The sequence below is a fragment of the Rhodnius prolixus genome, unplaced genomic scaffold (genome assembly GCF_049639745.1).
Source record: "Rhodnius prolixus isolate KJV_2025 unplaced genomic scaffold, Rpr scaffold_3, whole genome shotgun sequence".
NCBI lineage: Eukaryota > Metazoa > Arthropoda > Insecta > Hemiptera > Reduviidae > Rhodnius > Rhodnius prolixus.
The window spans coordinates 22,884,211-22,905,967 of NW_027411603.1; the positions used below are offsets into that span (position 1 = coordinate 22,884,211).

Below are 21,757 nucleotides of genomic sequence, written 5' to 3' on the forward strand. Positions count from 1 at the left end.
ACGAAAAAGAATTTCGTGTGTTGATTAAACACTACTTTATGAAAGGCAAAACGCCTCAGGAGACTAAAGAGAAGCTTGATAAACATTATGGTGACTCTGCACCTTCGATTAGAACAGTTTATAAGTGGTTTCAAAATTTTCGGAGTGGCCATATGGGCACAAGTGACGCTGAACGTTCTGGACGCCCTGTTGAGGTTACTACTCCAGAAATCATTGATAAAATCCATGATATGGTGATGGATGACAGAAGAGTGAAGGTGCGTGAGATTGCTAGTGCTGTGGGCATCTCGAATGAACGGGTACATAATATTTTGCATCAACATTTGGACATGACAAAGCTATCCGCAAGATGGGTGCCGCGATTGCTCACGCTTGACCAAAAACGAAATCGTGTGAAGTGTTGCAAGGACGGTTTGCAGCTGTTCCAGAAGAATCCGCAGGACTTTAAGCGTCGTTTCGTCACTGTGGATGAAACATGGATACATCACTACACTCCTGAGACCAAAGAACAATCTAAACAATGGGTTACCAAGGGGGAATCTGCGCCAAAAAAGGCGAAGACCGTTCCTTCGGCCGGAAAGATTATGGCGACTGTCTTTTGGGATTCGTAAGGAATAATCCTCATCGACTATCTGGAAAAGGGTAAAACTATTACAGGTACATATTATTCATCGTTATTGGACCGTTTGAAAACCGAGCTGCAAGAAAAACGCCCACGATTGGCCCACAAAAAAGTCCTTTTCCATCACGACAACGCACCAGCTCACACCTCAGCAGTTGTGGTCGCAAAATTAATGGAAATAGGGTTCCAACTCGTTTCACATCCCCCCTATTCTCCAGACTTGGCTTCCCCGGACTACTATTTGTTCCCCAATATGAAGAAATGGCTGGCGGGAAAAAGATTTTATTCAAACGAGGAGGTGATTGCAGAAACGAATGGCTATTTTTCAGACTTGGACAAATCCTATTATTCGGAAGGGATCAACAAACTAGAGCAGCGTTGGACGAAGTGTATAAGCCTAAAAGGAGACTATGTTGAAAAATAAAAAAGGTTTACCCCCAAAAATTAAGTAGTTTTTATTTTTTGCACGGACTTTTCAAACGACCCTCGTACACGTTTGCAAAAAATGGTACTGGATTTGATGTTTCTGATCAATTATATTCTTATGGTAAGTGAATTCCTTTCATAATGCCGACGCTGTTTTGATTCCTATTTTTTGCAATTAATAAGAATGTAAAGATCTTATTTGGTTTTTACATTTACGGCAAGGATTCCGCCTTGCCTTTAATTTTTTTCGTCAAATTTTGTTATTCAATCAGATTTTGTCACCAAAAATAATGAATTAGTTTTTAATGTGGGGAAGACGACACTAAAATAAAATTCGATAAAAGCGATATTTTCAGAAGCATAACTTATGCAACTGAAATAATTAACTCCACTTACAAAGCTTGTATCCTCTCTATTGGGTAAAAGTGATTGTACTCCGGAGTAGTGCGACGTAACGCAATAGGAATTAATCTTCTATAATTTTACAATTTACTTAGGATTGTTTAATCTTGAGCCAAGAAATTGTATTTTATAAACATCTACATTTCTTATCATCTAACTGTATTCTTAATTAATACTGTAATCTTTTTAATGCAGTAATTTTTAATTTAATAATTGACATTTATCTAATAATATTTCAATGTAACTGGTTTTATTGTTTTACAGAGCTGTGTCTGTTAAAAGGATATTTTGGCAACTCATATCATATCAAGGTAAGAATCGCTTAATTTTTTGACTTTAAATTTGCATGTTTGTCTCAAGTAGTTCGTAAATTTCACTCAACATTAAACTAGAGTTTCCACAATGCTTTCCTCCCGTTGGAGGATAACCAAATCAGTTGTGATGTTCTTAATGACAAAACAAATTATTTATCACGTTTAGTTGCTTGGCTCCCGCTTTACGTTTAACATCACTTTAAATGTGGCCAACACAAATGATCTTCTGATATCTATTAGTTCGAACCCACAAAAAAAAAATTGTTTTGCAGATAAAATTCAAAACAGAATTAAATTCTATTACAGTTATTATTATTAATCATACATATAAAAGGAAGTAACATAATAATGAGAATTACGAGATGGTCGAATAATATTTAATTAGTGAGATATTTGTTTCACAACTCTTTCCCTTATCTCTTGCAAATCGGTCTCAATGTGTTTCCAAAATTTAGCATCTTATAACTCCTTTATAAATACAGATAGAATGCGGGAATTGCGCAAAATTGAATCAGTAGTATAATTGTCCATATTTTCGGAAATATAAAACGAATAGCGCAGGAGATAGAGCAGTTAGAAATATGAAACAAATGTAAAGGTTTTAAAATTTAGCATCATATAACTCCTTCATAAATACAGATACATAGCGGAAATTGTGCACAATTGTGGAGGTAGAATACTATATTTGCCTATATTTTCACATAGATAACATCAGCAGGACAGGAGATACAGCAATTCAAAATATGAAGGAAATGTAAAGCTGCCAAACTTTATCACTCTATATCTTCTTCATAAATACATCTAGAAAGCTGGAATTGTGCACAATTGAAGAGGTAGATGAGTACTATAATTGCCTATATTTTCGCATAATTTACGTCAGCAGGACTGGAGATACAGCAATTCAAAATATGAAGGAAATCTAAAGCTGCCAAACTTTCTCACCTCATATCTCCTTCATAAATACATCTAGAAAGCTGGAATTGTGCACAATTGAAGAGGTAGATGAGTACTATAATTGCCTATATTTTCACATAGATTACATCAGCAGGACTGGAGATAAAGCAATACAAAATATGAAGGAAATGTAAAGCTGCCAAACTTTCTCACCTCATATCTCCTTCATAAATACATCTAGAAAGCTGGAATTGTGCACAATTGAAGAGGTAGATGAGTACTATAATTGCCTATATTTTCACATAGATTACATCAGCAGGACTGGAGATAAAGCAATACAAAATATGAAGGAAATGTAAAGCTGCCAAACTTTCTCACCTCATATCTCCTTCATAAATACATCTAGAAAGCTGGAATTGTGCGCAATTGAAGAGGTAGATGAGTACTATAATTGCCTATATTTTCACATAGATTACATCAGCAGGACTGGAGATAAAGCAATACAAAATATGAAGGAAATGTAAAGCTGCCAAACTTTCTCACCTCATATCTCCTTCATAAATACATCTAGAAAGCTGGAATTGTGCACAATTGAAGAGGTAGATGAGTACTATAATTGCCTATATTTTCACATAGATTACATCAGCAGGACTGGAGATAAAGCAATACAAAATATGAAGGAAATGTAAAGCTGCCAAACTTTCTCACCTCATATCTCCTTCATAAATACATCTAGAAAGCTGGAATTGTGCACAATTGAAGAGGTAGATGAGTACTATAATTGCCTATATTTTCACATAGATTACATCAGCAGGACTGGAGATAAAGCAATACAAAATATGAAGGAAATGTAAAGCTGCCAAACTTTCTCACCTCATATCTCCTTCATAAATACATCTAGAAAGCTGGAATTGTGCACAATTGAAGAGGTAGATGAGTACTATAATTGCCTATATTTTCACATAGATTACATCAGCAGGACTGGAGATAAAGCAATACAAAATATGAAGGAAATGTAAAGCTGCCAAACTTTCTCACCTCATATCTCCTTCATAAATACATCTAGAAAGCTGGAATTGTGCACAATTGAAGAGGTAGATGAGCACTATAATTGCATATATTTTTTTCCGAGTTAACACCAATAGTACAGGAGATACAGTAATTCGAAACATGAAACTAATGTAAATGTAAAGTGAGTAAGAGATGTAAATTGTTAAATTCTTAATTAAGGTTTATAATTTAAATCATCACACACTTGCCGGGTCCCAGTCGCAGGAATACGAAGGAGATGGCTAGATGGAAGAAATGATTTTTCACCATTAATTTACTAAAACATTTTACTTAAAAAACAGTTAATATTAATTTTTAAAGTAATATAATATTATCAGTAAATAATATAGATAAAGCATTAATTTGTAGAAATCGAATGCAGTAGGTTTCTCTTTCAAACAAGGCTAAAACTTCTTTTCAGAAGGGAAATGACCTGAATCCATTCATTGAGCAGTCCAAACTCAGTAACTTACGAGCATTTATCAGCAAAAACACAATTTTTTTGTTTTGTTTAGGTTATTTGGTTTAAAGAGGCCATATATCACTATGGAGCAAGTGTTTACAATGTGTAATATTTCTACTTTCATTAGTGCTGACTTTTTCCACCGTGTCTGCAGTTAGTTAGACTTTATAATGTTGGCTAAAAGTTTAAATTTATTCCCTCAGATTGCAAAACTTGCGTATTTTTATAATTTATTTATTATTGAATATATTCTACGTTTTAATATTATTATTGTTGTGCTCAGCTAATAAATTGCAAATTTCTCATGATAAAACAGCAGCAGTTTTATTCAAAGGCAAGCTAGCCCCAACTAGACAGCCGGTTGTTCGCTTTAGTGGTCGTCGATTGAAATGGGTCCGGCAGGTCAGATACTTGGGTATTACGCTAGATAGTAGCCTAAGTTTTGTCCCCCACATAAAGGATATAAGAAGGAAATCTAAAAACTTAATCGGCCAACTTAGACGAGTTACGAGGAAAGATTGGGGATTAAAGAAAAAAACAGTTAAAATAATGTATAGAAGCATCTTACTATCGCAGGTATTATACTGCTGCTCTGTTTGGGCGCATAAGGTTAGCAGCTCGGTTTTTAGGACTCATACCATGGCAATACAGAGAGCCATGCTGTTGTTGATGGGTAATTTTAGCCGTACGACATCAACTGAGGCTCTACAGGTTTTGACGGGATGTCTTCCACTCGACCTGGAAGTAGTGAGATCGGCCCTATTATTCTTTTTAAGGAGAGGGAAAACAGTGAGTTTGGGGGGACATTCGTTGGAACCATTACCAGAAGGAGAAATAGGAAATGATTTCAGAATCTGGCTCCTGAATGAAAAAAAGAAACAACTGGATCAGGATCTGTTACTGCAATGGAAATCTCGCTGGTCTTACTCTCAAAAGGGGAGGACCATCTACAGGTTTTTGCCGGACGCGACAATGGGTAGAAGAATAGTCCCCACAGATTTTTCTTACGCGGTCTCCAGGCTAGTGACAGGCCATGGGCAAATTAAGGGAAAGTGGTATCAGATGGGTTTGGTAAGTGATGGTTGCTGTCGTTGCGGTGAATTAGAGACCGCCGAACATATTATTTTTGAGTGCATCTGTTATGAGGATCTCAGGGCAAAATTATGGAGTGCAATAGGCTATCATGTTTGCATTGATAATGATACACTAACCCTGTTGCTGGAAAATATTAGTGCATATGATGCCTTTAAACAGTTTGCAGAAGAGGCTCTAAAACGCGGTACACTGTGGGGTGATGTTCGAGGGTAGGCGGAGTGAAAGTGGGAATATTAGTAGTAATTTATTGGATGACTGTGGATTGAATGACATAGATTGGGTAGTTGTCGAGTTTTTAGCGGGCCTCTCAGGAATATCGAGTACTGAGAGGTCAATTAGGATAGGAATTTTGTCTGCATGCGTGAAGTATGAATGTATTTATGGTTTGAATGAGTATGAATGCGATGCAGTTTGTTAGGTTGTTGGCTTGTTCTGTAAAGGTAGCATAAATTCTTTATAATTTAGGAAGGGTACTTTGTTGTGCCCTTCCCTCATATATTCTTGCTTGGGAACTATTCTTGTTTCGGGATCATTGGGGATGAAGTGTAATCATTGGGCTGTTATGAGCGAGAGCTCGGGAACGGCCCATCCGGTGTGTGTAAAAAAAAAAAAAAAAAAAAAAAAAATATTTATATTACGAAATTTGGGTATTTTCAATTATTTTTTCCTTGAGTCCCCCCCACCCGAAAAGTGCTCTTAAAAAGTAGTTTGATTTTTTTATTATATGTAACACGAATTTTGCTGAAGTTTGATTGTAATTATTATTATTTATTTACAAGCCTACAGGTAAAATACCTTTAGCTGGGAGTTGTAAGAACAATGCACAACCAGTAAAATTAATACTGTATTAAAATAAAGGAATTGAAACTATTCTTTATGAGGTACAAAATTGGAAAACTAAAACATAACTCATTGACATACTTAAGTGAAAAATAACTTAATTAGTTAGACATAAATTACTCAACAGTTATCACTCTAAGAGCAAAGAACTTCTGAGCTTCAGAGCTTGGTACATAAAACTGTAAATATCATTAATCTGATTCACACTATTTATATCTAACAACTTGAGAAACTTATCATTTAAAGAATCAAGACTGAGATTGAGTTAAGAAAATGTCTTCTAAAAGGTAAAAGTGAGGTACATTCAAAAAGGAAATGAACTGAATCAGAAGAAAAAGAGTTACAAATGAGGCAAAGATTGTTTTCATCAAATTCATAATAGTTGTCATTAATATAGAACCTTGCCTTGGATAGGTTTGATTATAATTAACATACCATTGGTCGGAATTCAGGAAACCTATCGTAAGAATAGGTACAAGCAAAGTAACCTGTTTATTGTTATTTATTGCTAATTATTATTGTTGTATTATTGCTTTTAGGAAAATATTCATTTCTGTAGCAAGAGTTTGGCAATTGCTAGTAATAACTTCTTCGTTTTGGTACTAAATATTCCGTTTTAGTTATTATTATAATTGATTTTATTTCCATTATACTATTCTTAACCTATCACAGTGTAGATCGTTGTCTAATAACTTAATAATTCACTGGCAAAAATTGAATTATCTCAGGCCCTCCTGCAACATCTGCCTGTTACTTTTCTTTTTGTTGAATGTAGGCGACAGAAGTGTGGAACTTCAAATTTTATATTGTATCAGAGTCTCACTTTGTGCGATTCTGAGTAAATAGTTTTGTTATTCTGCATTATTATTATTATTTTAAACAAAACTTAGATTGTTTCTTAAACGACTGCCTTCCAAAGGGCCAGAAATTTATCTAATTTTAGGCTTCGAAATTCTCAAAATGCAAAAAAAAATTCTTTTACAGTGTGGCGGTATTATCGTACCAATATTAGAATAAAGTAAAAATTAATCGCCTAACTTTTCATGCAAGGCTTAACGTCCAACTACCAATTAGGTGTCGTGGACGCAGGCGAAACACGTACATTACTACTAAATTTGTTTGTAACAATAAAAAGTATCCACAAACGGGACTCGAACTGGGGTTCTTCCACCTAAAATAAAATCCACGTTCGTGACCACTACACCCGCCTCTAATATTAGGAAATAACCAGCTAATAAACTAATAGCACGTATATTACAAGCATCTGCCAGATCAACTCTGTTCGGTTAACAATTCTAACTTACTGGCCAAGATCTGTTCATCAAAACAACATATTGAGTACTGCAGGTTTGCTAAAGCAACTGCCAAAAAAGAAATATTCTTCTTGTCCACAAGTTAGAGACTTGACCATCATTTTCAGTTCTGGCAAGTTGGTAAATGCAGCCAGCTAGTCGTAGTCAGTTCTAATGAGTTCAAAAAGAAAAATAACTAGTTATCAGTGATAAAGTAAGAAAAAATGATCTGTGTACCAGTGCCTCTAACTAGATTACTACTTCAGACAAAGTTTTGCCAAGTTTCAGCAGTACTTCGCTTGACAAAACCTCACAACATCCTACCTAATCACTGTTTCATCACAACCTTAACCTCCAAATAATGGAGGCTTTAGTTTAGCAACTCAATTGCCTTGTGAAGAATGCCAATAGAATTAATTAGCAACCTCCCTAGCATCTTGGCCCAAACATGATGCTTTTTGATTCCCCTAGTCCACGAGCACTCCAAGGTCCTTTCAATTCTATTTAAAAGAGAATAACGCAGAATCACTGGCTAATAATAGATCCTTTTTCCTTTGTGGATGTAATTACTGCGCATTTACTACATATATCTTGCCGGCAGTTGTTTTTAGACCATTCACTATTTCAACATTGTCGGATTAATTCTTAAGTGGTAATCTACTCGTATTTATGGTTCAATTAAGTTTTTATAATTGACTTAATGCAATATCAAATGGACACAAGATGAAAGGAAAAATCACAATTTGAAACCACTTTGAGATTTTTACTGAAAAATATAATTGAACATTAAAATGTCTATAAATAATATTTATTAGTTAATAATTGTATTTCAAATTGTTTTTAATAAATAAAAAAACTGTGTTAATAATTAATTGGTAATCTGGCAAAAAAGATCTTTCTCATTTTGCAATTGATTATGGAAGTGCACTTTTATGCAGGTCTCTTTGAAAAAAACTGCACTAATTCTTTTAGATGCAATTAAATGTGTTATCAGACTGTAGATTGGTAACTTACCTTGCCTGCGATTAGTACAAGTGGGCTTATCATTAAAGTTACGACTTATCGCTTTCCAATATTATCAGTAACAACTCCTCACTTATAAGGAACGTGATTTTACAACATTTGTTATGAATTTTTATCGCGGATAGTGAATTTTAAGCGAAATTTAAACAAGCTGGGCTTGATATTGTGTACTTGGAAGTTGAAGATTGCATCATGGGAATTATAGTTTGTCTCTCATTAAATGAAAACGCAGTTATTTTCACTTTCTCTTTTTTGAATTGAACTCTTAGAACAGATGTTTATATTTGTCTATATGACCAACACTGAACAAATATTTATCTATTAAAATTATTTTACTAGTTCTTCTAAAGTGGTAGAGGCGGAGTACAAGTCCATAAGTGGTGGATAGTGGTAGTGATTGCTGTGGAACTAATGAGGTAGTTCTGTAGTTCGGTTTCTCAGGAACATCGAGTACTGAGAGGTTCTTGTGATAATTCTATCTGTGGTTATTCTATACGCATGCGTTAGATACCTAAGTATTTTTTACCTCAATAAGAAATGAATGGGAACAGCGATCTTATTCTCTTCTATAAACAGAAACTCATAGTCTTTATCAGTTGCCTCCTTTATGGAGTTTTGTATACAGCGCTACCCACAACCGAGCAGTGCACCTGTAAGAAACTTCTAGAAACGGAAAAATCGTGAAGGCCGGCAGCTGGACTCGATCTCATCGCATAGGAATCCAGTGCACTAACCACTCAGTTAATCTCATCCCTTGTTAATGTTCTTTAATGGTGCCTCTATTTAGAAATAGAAACTTGTTTTTTAGTGCTTAAAGATTGCTAACCAGTGTCTCAAAAAATATTAATCATTTTTCCTTGTTTTATAAAAAAAAAATATCCAACAATTGAGACAATAATTTTTAATAATCAGTTATTAGAACTCAAAAACGCTTCTTTCTACTTACAAGAATCTAAGATGTTCAAACTGACTTGAAACTCGGACAGAGATTTATAGATAAACCAAACATTCTAAAATCTACAGACAAAACAGTCAAAAATATTACCCATATAATTAATGCTCTATACTGTCTCTAATAGGAACTAATCACCTTTTATTCACCACAAAATACACAAGGAATTATACTCACAACCCTCTGATCAATCAATCAATCTTTATTTGAGGTTTTTACAAAAAATGTACATATAATATTGTTCAAAATGATTGCCTACAGGGTCAATCCTCATACAAAATTTTTTACAATGAGCGTAGTTCTGTTATAAAGAGTAGAACAAAAAAATAAATTAAAGTTCAGCTTAAAAGAAAAAAACTAGAAGATAAATCTTGTTTTTAAGCAAAAATAATTGTTTAAACCTTTGATTTACAAATAATATTAATTTTTTAGAATAATTAATGTGCATGAATATAAATTAATGTTAAATTTGTTTAAATTTTGCCCCACACTCCTAGACAAACCTAGATAAATTTTGTTAGCTGAGATAGAGAAAAATTTAAAGATCAGTTTATGCCTTATTATGTTTAATGTTATAAATATTTATTATTATTATTATTTTAATTCTCATATTAACATAATTAAGTTAATTTATAAAGAATTTCAGCTCTTAATTTGAGTACGTTACTCACATATGTACAAATTAATTTTAGGGCAGTTTCAGTTTTAGGATTCAAGCAACTACTCCGTCCAGTTCTCCTCGTTGTTAAATAGGATGAAAAATTAATGCCAGTTTCAGTCATTATAAACTTTTTTCTACCGAGCTTTCGACCTAAGGGATAGGCCATCTTCAGGGCTGTGGAACATATTTACAGTGTGTATTACCAATTAATTATATTACAATGAATATGTATAATGTAACGAAAATTTACAAGAATATTTACCTAATTTACAATATACTGTTTTACATCATTAGAGGGTTGGTGTGTCTTCTGTCTTGTCTGTTCATGGACTGAATGTGATCGGTCTGTGTGTGATTGTGTTTGGTTGTAAGGAAGTCAATGTTGCCAATTGTCAAGTATTTTGCAGTAAGTTGGCCGTCTACGTTGTTTAAATTGTTGGTGTCAGTTTTGAAATTTAGACTGTTTTCTGTCTTTGATATGTGTATAATTTATAGCACTTTCTATCTAGTTCCTAGGACGAAAGCTTGGCATAATAAAGTTTATAATGACTGAAACTGGCATTTATTTTTCATCCAATTGAAACTATGATTCAGTCACCAAAAATAAATAAACAGTAATTACTCGTTGTTAAAGTTATAAATTTTTCTCATTGGCTGATACAAGGGGCATTTGAGAAAAATATGATTCAAGTCTTTGATTTCATTTAATTGGCAAAGCTTACATTGAATCTGAGGATTAATATTATGAACAGTGTTCTTGTCAATGATTTTAATGAAGTACTTGCTAGAAGTGCGGAGTAGTGCTATTAATCTGGTGTAGGAGGCATGTTGGTTGAGTGCTAAATTAAATATTAAACGATAATATGGGCTAAAAGTGGTATTGAATAAATAATTTTGGTCTACTGCAGTTAAACCCTCTGGATCATCCATCCCTCATACTGAACAGCTCTCTTCTTGAACTGTTCCAGAGAATCATAACCGGCGACACAGAAGGCAATGGCCACTCATTGGTTCATTTAATGCAGAGTCCTGCATTGGGTGGTATTAAAAAATAATAATATTCAAAATCAGAGAGATGGATACATAATAAAGGCTGTGTTTGACTTGTTACTTACCAACTCATTGCGTTACTCATTCACCGCGCACAGTTAATGTAACTTATTTTATACAATAATAATATAAGCATAACTGTCACAGATTTAGGGACAAATGGGGTAATAAACATAGCACTAAGTTGTGGTGAAATGATGGGTATGAGTTGTGAAGTGTTCTTTTGCTAAGACGTGAAGTGTTATTGCCAAAATTTGAAAGGTTGTTATTGTCTGTCCTGACAATAATGACAACTAATATGTTTTTGTTTTTTTGATTCATCATTTCTAGTCTTTTATGTATTTTTGCTGTTCGTGTTAATATCAATCTAGATGTTTTCTCAATGTCGAATATAACTCTTTTGAATAGAACCTGAAGGAGGCAAAAAATTACCGAAACTTAATTAAACTGTATTTATTTATATACTTAACATCGTTCCACAATTTTCAGAATAAATAATAATATACGGCTAACTATTAAATACAAATAAAGTTTGAAATCACTCTACTATAAGTTTACTTAGGTGTTCTGTCGCAGGAGTGTTGCATATTTTTGCGTTTGGTTTATTGATTACATCAGAGAAATGCATATTTTGTAGTTCAACAAATTTCTGACAGATGTCACCATCTACAACCACTATAATTAAAACTGTCCGGTAGGACAGTTGTATAAGGGTTGACCATCAAAAACTGCACGAAAAAGCGTAACGTTGAAAAACACCCAACTTTGACAATTTTTTTCTCTTTTTCTATAAAAGATAAAATTCCCAAATTTTCTTTAAATCTTACTCCAAATCCTCCTTTATAACTGTAATTTTTTTGCAACCACCCAGATCTAATAGGTTTCGAGAAAAAAGTTGCCGAAAATGAGCAAAAACGGCTTTTTCAAAAAATGTTCTTGTTCTTGTTCTTGTTGTTGTTGTTGTTGTTGTTCTTCTTCTTGTTACCTTTTTTGTAAACAACGTAGCGCCTAAACGCGTGAACCGATTTTCATGAATGAGGTGTCATTCGATTTGGAATTTTATGTAGATGTGCCTTTTGGGGGTCTCGGCGCTGTACATCGAATAGGAGAGGAGTTAGCCCCCTTTATGTAAGGCCCCTCCAAAATTATTATTACTAATAACTCTGTAAATCTTGGCCCGATTTTGATAGAATTTTGTAGGATGATAGAGTTAGGGCTCCCCTACGTAACAATAAAGCGACGATCTGCTCTTACACTTGTTAAGGGGAAGTATAGCAATCGTTTCAAATTATCGACACGTGAACCGATTTTCATGAATGAAGTGTCATTCGAATCGAAATTTTGTACAGATTTGCACTTTAAAAGTCTCGACGCCGTGCCTCATAAGGAGGGGAGTTTGCCCCACCCAAATAAGGCCCTTTCTAAAACTATTATTACCAATATTTCTACAAAGCTTAGTCCGATTTTGATAAAATTTAGCACGAAGAAGTGATTAAAGCTCCTCTACGTGGCTGTGAGGTGCCATCATGCTCTTACACCTACTAAGAGGAAGTACTGCAATCGTTAAAATTATCAATGGGTGAACCGATTTACATCAATGAATTGTCGTTCGATTCAAAATCTTTGCCTTTTAGGGAGAAGTACTGTAATCGCAGTTTATTTTTCTTGCTCTTCTTAAAAGGAAGTACTGAAATCACAGTTTAATTTTGCTATTTACGTACAAATACCTTCCTATTTTATTCAAAACGCTTTCTCAAAAAAATTGTTATTGAGGATGGTTTGGGGACCGCAACTATAATCATTATTAAAAAGATCTCTCCAGTGGTAGTAACTCCGACTTAACACTTTTTCAGGTTATAATGATAGAATAGCTTATTCCAAATTTTAAAAAAATCTGTAAAGCAGACGTAACTTTGCAAATAGACAAAAAGGAAAATCTACCCAAAAGGTACAAAAATCTCCTTAACAAAAACTTACAGTTTTAAAAGTTAAGTATAAGGGTTGATTAAACGCCAAAAGGTACACAAATCAGCTAGTACCCAACATTTCATTAATACTTCATTGATATAATTTAAGTAATTTTACTGCATTAACTTTTCCTTCACATTTTTTAGAATTTATTAGATGTCACAGACCGTTATGCTGGCCATTTTCATCTACAAAATATTTACTCAAGTAGCACACCATTTAACTTAGATTGACTGTAATATCTATTTATCTATAATAATCAAACTATTAATCACAGGCTAAAAAGAAAACGTTATAAAAAATATAAAGATATAATATACATTTTATCATAATTGTAACAAAATAATATTATGAATGAACTGGCCAGCATAAGGGTCTGTGACATCTAATAAATTCTAAAAAATGTGAAGGAAAAGTTAATGCAGTAAAATTACTTAAATTATATTAATGAAGTATTAATGAAATGTAGGGTACTCGCTGATTTGTGTACCTTTTGGCGTTTAATCAACCCTTATACTTAACTTTTAAAACTGTAAGTTTTTGTTAAGGAGATAGTTACCTAAAGGGCTGGTTATTTGGAAACAGGTTACTTTGCTTGTACCTATTCTTACGATAGGTTTCCTGAATTCCGACCAATGGTATGTTAATTATAATCAAACCTATCCAAGGCAAGGTTCTATATTAATGACAACTATAATGAATTTGATGAAAACAATCTTTGCCTCATTTGTAACTCTTTTTCTTCTGATTCAATTCATTTCCTTTTTGAATGTACCTCACTTTTACCTTTTAGAAGACATTTTCTTAACTCAATCTCAATCTTGATTCTTTAAATGATAAGTTTCTCAAGTTGTTAGATATAAATAGTGTGAATCAGATTAATGATATTTACAGTTTTATGTACCAAGCTCTGAAGCTCAGAAGTTCTTTGCTCTTAGAGTGATAACTGTTGAGTAATTTATGTCTAACTAATTAAGTTATTTTTCACTTAAGTATGTCAATGAGTTATCTTTTAGTTTTCCAATTTTGTACCTCATAAAGAATAGTTTCATTTCCTTTATTTTAATACAGTATTAATTTTACTGGTTGTGCATTGTTCTTACAACTCCCAGCTAAAGGTATTTTACCTATAGGCTTGTAAATAAATAATAATAATTACAATCAAACCTCAGCAAAATTCGTGTTACATATAATAAAAAAATCAAACTACTTTTTAAGAGCACTTTTCGGGGGGGGGGGACTCAAGGAAAAAATAATTGAAAATACCCAAATTTCGTAATATAAATATTACGAAATTTGGGTATTTCTAAGATGGCGGAATGTTTTCCTTTTTTCCTGTATGTAGCAGAGTTATTGAGCTGTTGATACTGTCTAGCTGATGACTGTGTTTGGTAAGGAGGTTTGCGTAAGTTGTGTTTGTACGAGCGGATGTGTTCTTTGTATCTGTCTTGGATTTTTCTCCCGCTCTGGCCAATACAGTTACTATCATAGTCTGGACTAACTTGATTGTAAATACAATAACTCTCTGTTGTCGTAAGGGTTGTTAGTTTTGATTTGTGCACTGTTTCCCAGTTTAATAATAATAATAATAATACTTTATTAAGCACGTATAAAATTACAAAAATATAAGAAAAAGTACCATACGGCATGGAAAAACCGTCTGCCGTAATTTTCCCAGTTTGTTGTTGTTCCTAAGCGCGGTTTTGAGGCCTAGTTTCTTGGAAAGGTTGCATAATTTGTATGCCTTGTTTCCGATGTAAGTAAAAGTGGTGAATATGTTGGATGGGTTATTGTTTTAGCCTTGGCTTGGGCAACGTTTGTTTGTACCAAGTAATTTAGTAATAATGTTGGTATAACTGTGGCTATTGTGCGAATGATATTGAATTCTCACTCATAGTACAAGAGGATTAGTTTTCAATCTGTCAGGTGTCTGAGAGCGACTAGTCTGCGTTGAATAGGATGGTAGGAACTGTTGTGTATAATAGTGTCAGAGGACGTGGGCTTTCTGAATTCTAAGTTGTTGTCTCTTGCAGTAAGTATGATATCCAGGAAGGTAAGAGTTTAGTCGTTCTCATATTCTTGTGTGAAATTTATGTTAAGGCGATGTCTTTTTAGTTAGGAAAATAATTTACATTTGTCTACATCTAGTTTGAGTATGATAGTAAGTGATCTACATTAAATGGTCAACATAACGGTGCGTGAAATGTTACCCAGAATTCTTTCTACACAATAGTGGAACACACGTTCATGTTGCATGAATATTTCAAAAAATATTGCCGATGGGGAGTGTCCCATTCCTAATATGTAATTATCAAGGCAAAAGTTATTGTAAAATCTACAGTAATTTTGTTTGAACGTAGTTTCGGTTTAAAATTATTTACATTTTAATATTAAACAAAGATAGAAAATAAAAATAACATTTATAAACCAAACTGTTAGATTATCTAATTCAAATTTACAATAATACTTAGTAAATTTATTAGTAGTAATAAAGGTAACGTATAGGGTTCACTTTTGTATCAAAAATCAAATTGCTGGACTTGGAATTATCTGTTCCGCCAGGCCGTTTTACAAAAATTAATCTCAGCTTGCCAACCGGTGCCATTTAGATAGTTCATTAATTCAATTCGTGTAAGAACAACTTTTTTTAAACCACATTATGCGGTATTCTTTTTGTATACTCTTCTAGTAATCGACAGATTGCAATAAAGTGATAGATGTGCTTAAATAATCTAATATAAATTGTATATGATAATTTTAAAATCTAATATGTATTAAATACAGAACAGCTTATTTAGCTTCACTTTAAAGAATCATAACAGAATCATAACTGTAACAGTTTAAAAAGATTATTTTTTAAATTGAGTGCAATCTCCATTACTCCATTACTGATTTGCATATGTAGTTTTCGTTCGTAAAATAATAAATATTTGGTCCACTTTTATTGAAAACTGCTTTTTATTATTTAAAAGTTTAGAGTTAAAGTTTTTAACTTGCCATAACTTGGATTTTTTAATTTTTAAACTTTTTTTTTCCATTATTACTATCGTAATCAATATTTCATTTCTACGGACCAACAATCCTCTAGTGAAAGTTAAATTAATTGTTTATCATCTTATGAATTAATTAAAAGATAATATTTTTTTAGACGATCTTTAGTATTTTTTTGTTCGTATACGAGGGTCGTTTGAAAAGTCCGTTCAAAAATAAAAACTACTTAATTTTTTGGGGTAAACCTTTTTTATTTTTCAACATAGTCTCCTTTTAAGCTTATACACTTCGTCCAACGCTGCTCTACTTTGTTGATCCCTTCCGAATAATAGGATTTGTCCAAGTCTGAAAAATAGTCATTCGTTTCTGCAATCACCTCCTCGTTTGAATAAAATCTTTTTCCCGCCAGCCATTTCTTCATATTGGGGAACAAATAGTAGTCCGAGGGAGCCAAGTCTGGAGAATAGGGGGGATGTGAAACGAGTTGGAACCCTATTTCCATTAATTTTGCGACCACAACTGCTGAGGTGTGAGCTGGTGCGTTGTCGTGATGGAAAAGGACTTTTTTGTGGGCCAATCGTGGGCGTTTTTCTTGCAGCTCGGTTTTCAAACGGTCCAATAACGATGAATAATATGCACCTGTAATAGTTTTACCCTTTTCCAGATAGTCGATGAGGATTATTCCTTGCGAATCCCGAAAGACAGTCGCCATAATCTTTCCAGCCGAAGGAACGGTCTTCGCCTTTTTTGGCGCGGATTCCCCCTTGGTAACCCATTGTTTAGATTGTTCTTTGGTCTCAGGAGTGTAGTGATGTATCCATGTTTCATCCACAGTGACGAAACGACGCTTAAAGTCCTGCGGATTCTTCTGGAACAGCTGCAAACCGTCCTTGCAACACTTCACACGATTTCGTTTTTGGTCAAGCGTGAGCAATCGCGGCACCCATCTTGCGGATAGCTTTGTCATGTCCAAATGTTGATGCCCGTACATTATATTATGTACCCGTTCATTCGAGATGCGCACAGCACTAGCAATCTCACGCACCTTCACTCTTCTGTCATCCATCACCATATCATGGATTTTATCAAAGATTTCTGGAGTAGTAACCTCAACAGGGCGTCCAGAACGTTCAGCGTCACTTGTGCCCATATGGCCACTCCAAAAATTTTGAAACCACTTATAAACTGTTCTAATCGAAGGTGCAGAGTCACCATAATGTTTATCAAGCTTCTCTTTAGTCTCCTGAGGCGTTTTGCCTTTCATAAAATAGTGTTTAATCAACACACGAAATTCTTTTTCGTCCATTTTTTGAAAATCACTCGACTTCCTCGATTAAAACGAATGCCAAACACAAAGAAATAGACCGATCTGGCTGAAACTTGGTGTGTGTTCTTCCAAGAGATGCTACTAACTAAACATAACCTCGATACGCGCCAGTGGTGCTATCTCTCTGACTTTGCACGGACTTTTCAAACGACCCTCGTATTTTAGAGTTTATCTCCTCTGCAAAAACTTACAGTTTAAAAAGTTATGTTTAAGGGTTGATTAAGTGACAAAAGGTAAACAAATCAGCAAGTAGCATTTGAAGTATCATTTCATTCGTACATCAGCAAAATAATTTCAGCCGTTTCGAAACATTTAAAAAAGCTTATGTGTTTTATTCACACTTGATAACAACATCATTTAAGTAATTTTACTGCATTAAATTATCATCAATATTTTTTTTATAGAATTTATTAGATTTCACAGACCCTTAAGATGGCCATTTTACAAATACAAAAGATTTATTCAACAAAGTGTAGCATACCATTTACTTACTAAGTTAGATTGACAGAAATCTTTAAAAATGGTTAGATAACAGTCCTAAGCAAACAAGGATACAAAATGGCGGGGAACAGTAGGTGAAACATGGCCTACAATTTCCTTTTACCTACTTCGCAAGAAAATAACTATTATTCTCAATTTTTTGTTTACCCTTACATTATTAGTGTAGAAAACAATAAATTGTACGATATAGGTTTCATGAAGCAATCTCTAGAATCAATAGAATAGTAGTAATGGAATGGAGTAAAACCTACATTTTTTAAACTAATATTTTATCAATCATTTTGGCAAAATATTAATTTCCATTACAACCATTAGTGTACCAAAAATAAATAGATACTTAGTCCATTTGAAATAATTTGTAATTAATTATTACAAACTAACTACATCATAACCAAATATACAGGGTGAACCAGTAAGTAATGTCCATAGGCCTACTGCGTGTAGTACATCTAAAGTGGAGTTCAATGACGTATTGGCCAACTTCATATTTTCATATGTTCTTGAGTGACGCCACTTTAATTTTGTTTTCTAAAATCATTACTTTTTTCCAATAAAAATGTTATTACTCAGAAAGTTTTAGTCCGAATTCGATTCTGATGACACGGTTAGAAAGACAGATAAATTTTCTAAAAATTGATACCATTTCGAAGTATAAGTTATTCTCCAAACAGCCTCAATCTTCCTCCGGATGCTGGAAAAATAAAAGTACTCGACATTTTTAAGAAAACTCATTAGGCTCTTATGTGTGATCATTATCCGACTTAGGTGCTGGCACTTTTTATGATAGTTTCCTTGTCTAATGAGCTTTCTAACGGTATATCATTTTCCAGGATTCCTTTTATCTTCGTATGAGAAATTACGTTTGTTTTTGCAAGAAAACGTGTTCACGAGCACTCAACAGTGTTAGTTTATCAAGTTTAAGTGGTTTAATTCATTGAAAACTCTTTTAGATGGATCAATAGTCAACTTTAAAGTAGGCTGTCTTAAAATAAGGAAGTCAAAGGTTACAAATTGCACAAACAAGTGCTATTTTTATAAAAAAAAAAAATTCATATAGTTTGCATTTAATCCAAATTATAATTTCACACACAACTACACTGTTGAAAAGGAAAAGACTGAATAAACCTTAACAACTTTTTTTTTGTGTGCAATTTGTAACCTTTGACTTCCTTATTTTAAGAAAGCCTACTTTAAAATTGACTACTGGTCCATCTAAAAGAGTTTTCAATGAATTAAACGACTTGATAACTAACACTGTTGAGTGCTCGTGAACACGTTTTCTTGCAAAACAAACGTAATTTCTCATACGAAGATAAAAGGAATCCTGGAAAATGATATACCGTTTGAAAGCCCATTAAACAAGGAAACTTTCATAAAAAGTGCCAGCACCTAGGTCGGATAATGATCACGTAAGAGCCTAATGAGTTTTCTTAAAAATGTCGACTTCTTTTATTTTTCCAGCATCCGGAGGAAGATTGAGGCTGTTTGGAGAATAACCTATGCTTCGAAATGGTATCAATTTTTAGAAAATTTATCTGTCTTTCTAACCGTGCCATCAGAATCGAATTCGGACTAAAACTTCCTGAGTAATAACATTTTTATTGGAAAAAAGTAATGATTTTAGGGGAAAAAAATAAAGCGATGTCACTCAAGAACAGAGGAAAATATGAAGTTGGCCAATACGTCATTGAACTCCACTTTAGATGTACTTCACACAGTGGGCCTATGGACAATACTTACTGGTTCACCCTGCATATATCTTGACGAGTCGAAAGACCACACTGTATCAAGGGTCTTCTAAGTTTTTATTTAATTTTTGATGTCTCCTTGCAATGAGGTTATGATCAAATGCCGATCAATTCTTATCTCGCAAAGCCATTTTAGTAGAATATTTTTTACTTTTTTTTTTTACAAAACTCTGTTCATATAAAACTTCTTTATTTGGAAATGCTATATTCTCCCATTGTACACTGTTCATCCATTTATTAATAGAAAATTGGATGAAATACAACTTGTTTCCAATTTGACTTCCTATTTTATATGAGAATTAAAATAATTTAATTATGACTTCCCATTTACTTCATAATTATCACAATTTTCGTTAATAACAAACATATTTTAGTTAGATCAACACTTTTAAAAGTAACCTGTGTTACTATAGAAGTTAATTTGAAAAGCAATCGTTCATAATTGAGAATCCTTAAAAAAATGACAATATCTCTTCATTTAATATTCTTTGAAGCAACTGAAAGTTGACTTGAGTTCTTAGACTAAGAGCAATCCTGAAAAATAAAAGCAAATAACTATTTAAAATTAACAAAAATGAATAAAGTTAAATCAGTGTGAATATTATTTAAGAGGAATTTTAGAGAAAGAATGTTTGGTAGAAATAAACATTTTAGAGTAAAATTTAAGTCCATCTAAAACTGCTTCAGTAGAAATGTTAGTAATGAAAGAAAGAAATTAAATTTAAGAAGGGCAAATTTAGTTATTCAATTTTTAAGAATTCTGCGTGGACAACCTGACTGACTTCAAACCTTCTTAGTGACGCTCAAAATGTACCCCAAAAAAAGGTGCAAAACCTGTTTCGTTTCGTCCCAATACAAAAAAAAATCTGTGAAGTTATATTGGAATAAAACAAAAAACAAAAAAATTGGGAAAACATCTACGCTCGCATTGTGTCATTGTGAAGAACTTTCTCGAGTGTTCGGCAACTTCTGGGGGAAAAAATGGATGCATTTTAGACTTTTTTTTAGCAGAATTTTATTGACTTTAAGGAATAGAATAGTGTTTAGCAAAGTTGTAAGAGTCAATGAAGTGGACTTCAAAGACGTATTGGCCAACTTCATATTTCCGTTTACACGTTTTCTTGCAAAACAAACGTAACTTCTCATACGAAGATAAAAGGAATCCTGGTAAATGATATACCGTTAAAAAGCCCATTAAACAAGGAAACTTTTACTAAAAAGTGCCAGCACCTAGGTCTGATAATGATCACGTAAGGGCCTAATATTAAAAATTTCGATTACTTTTATTTTTCCAGTATTCGGAGGAAGGCTGTTTGGAGAATAACTTATGCTTCGAAGTGGTGTCAATTTTCAGAAAATTTATCTGTCTTTCTAACCGTGTCATCAGAATCGAATTTGGACTAAAACTTTCTGAGTAATAACATTTTTATTGCAAAAAAGTAATGATTTTAGGGAAAAAAATTAAAGTGACGTCACTCAAGAACAGTGGGAAATATGAAGTTGGCCAATACGTCTTTGAAGTCCACTTCAGATGTACTTCACACAGTAGATCTATGGACATTAGTTACTGGTTCACCCTGTATAATTGGAACTCTAGTCATTTGCTCTTTGCCCTTGTCAATTATTGTTTTATAATTTTTTTTAATTAAATTTTATATGTCTCCAAATATTCTTTAATGTTCATATGTTTAGGGTAAATTTCAAACATTCTCGAAGTCTGGAGCTGTTGACCCCAGATATAGACTTATCTTAATTGATTTAAATGATACGAAAATTAGTGCTGTCTGAATTGTCATACTTATCAGGCTGTTATAAAGGTCTTTAAAAATAGAAGATTATCTATAATTAACTTGAATCATGGGTAGGCTCTATTTCAGTGTTTTTTTGTGGGTTATATTTATGTGTACGGCTTGCTACTTGGTGCTGCATTTATTTTTCTTATGGCTATTTATAAATTTTATACGGGTTTATTTTTGGATTTTTGAAAATATTAAACTCGTATAAATAAAGATCATTTTTTTAATGATATCCAAATTGATTAAGAGAATAATTAGTGATCTGTAGCAACCTTAGAGAACATATCTTCGGCAATTAAATATGACATTTTAGAAATCTAATACATCTACGTTGTTGAAAAA

General features: G+C 33.2%; 1 protein-coding gene and 1 long non-coding RNA gene across 5 annotated transcripts in view; one reads left to right on the forward strand and one right to left on the reverse strand.

Moving 5' to 3' along the window:
* Positions 1 to 21,757, forward strand: part of Abd-B (Homeobox protein abdominal B) — a 202,489-nt gene that overhangs the window by 35,535 nt on the left and 145,197 nt on the right. For all 4 annotated transcript variants that reach the window (XM_074126788.1, XM_074126791.1, XM_074126787.1 and 1 more), the window contains exon 2: positions 1,715 to 1,761. The gene's annotated coding sequence lies outside the window, so the exon portion shown is untranslated. The remainder of the gene's footprint in view (positions 1 to 1,714; positions 1,762 to 21,757) is intronic.
* LOC141453476 (uncharacterized) overlaps positions 19,564 to 21,757 on the reverse strand; it is a 52,844-nt gene continuing 50,650 nt past the window's right edge. The window contains exon 6 of the long non-coding RNA XR_012458023.1: positions 19,564 to 20,153. This is a non-coding gene — a long non-coding RNA (uncharacterized lncRNA). The remainder of the gene's footprint in view (positions 20,154 to 21,757) is intronic.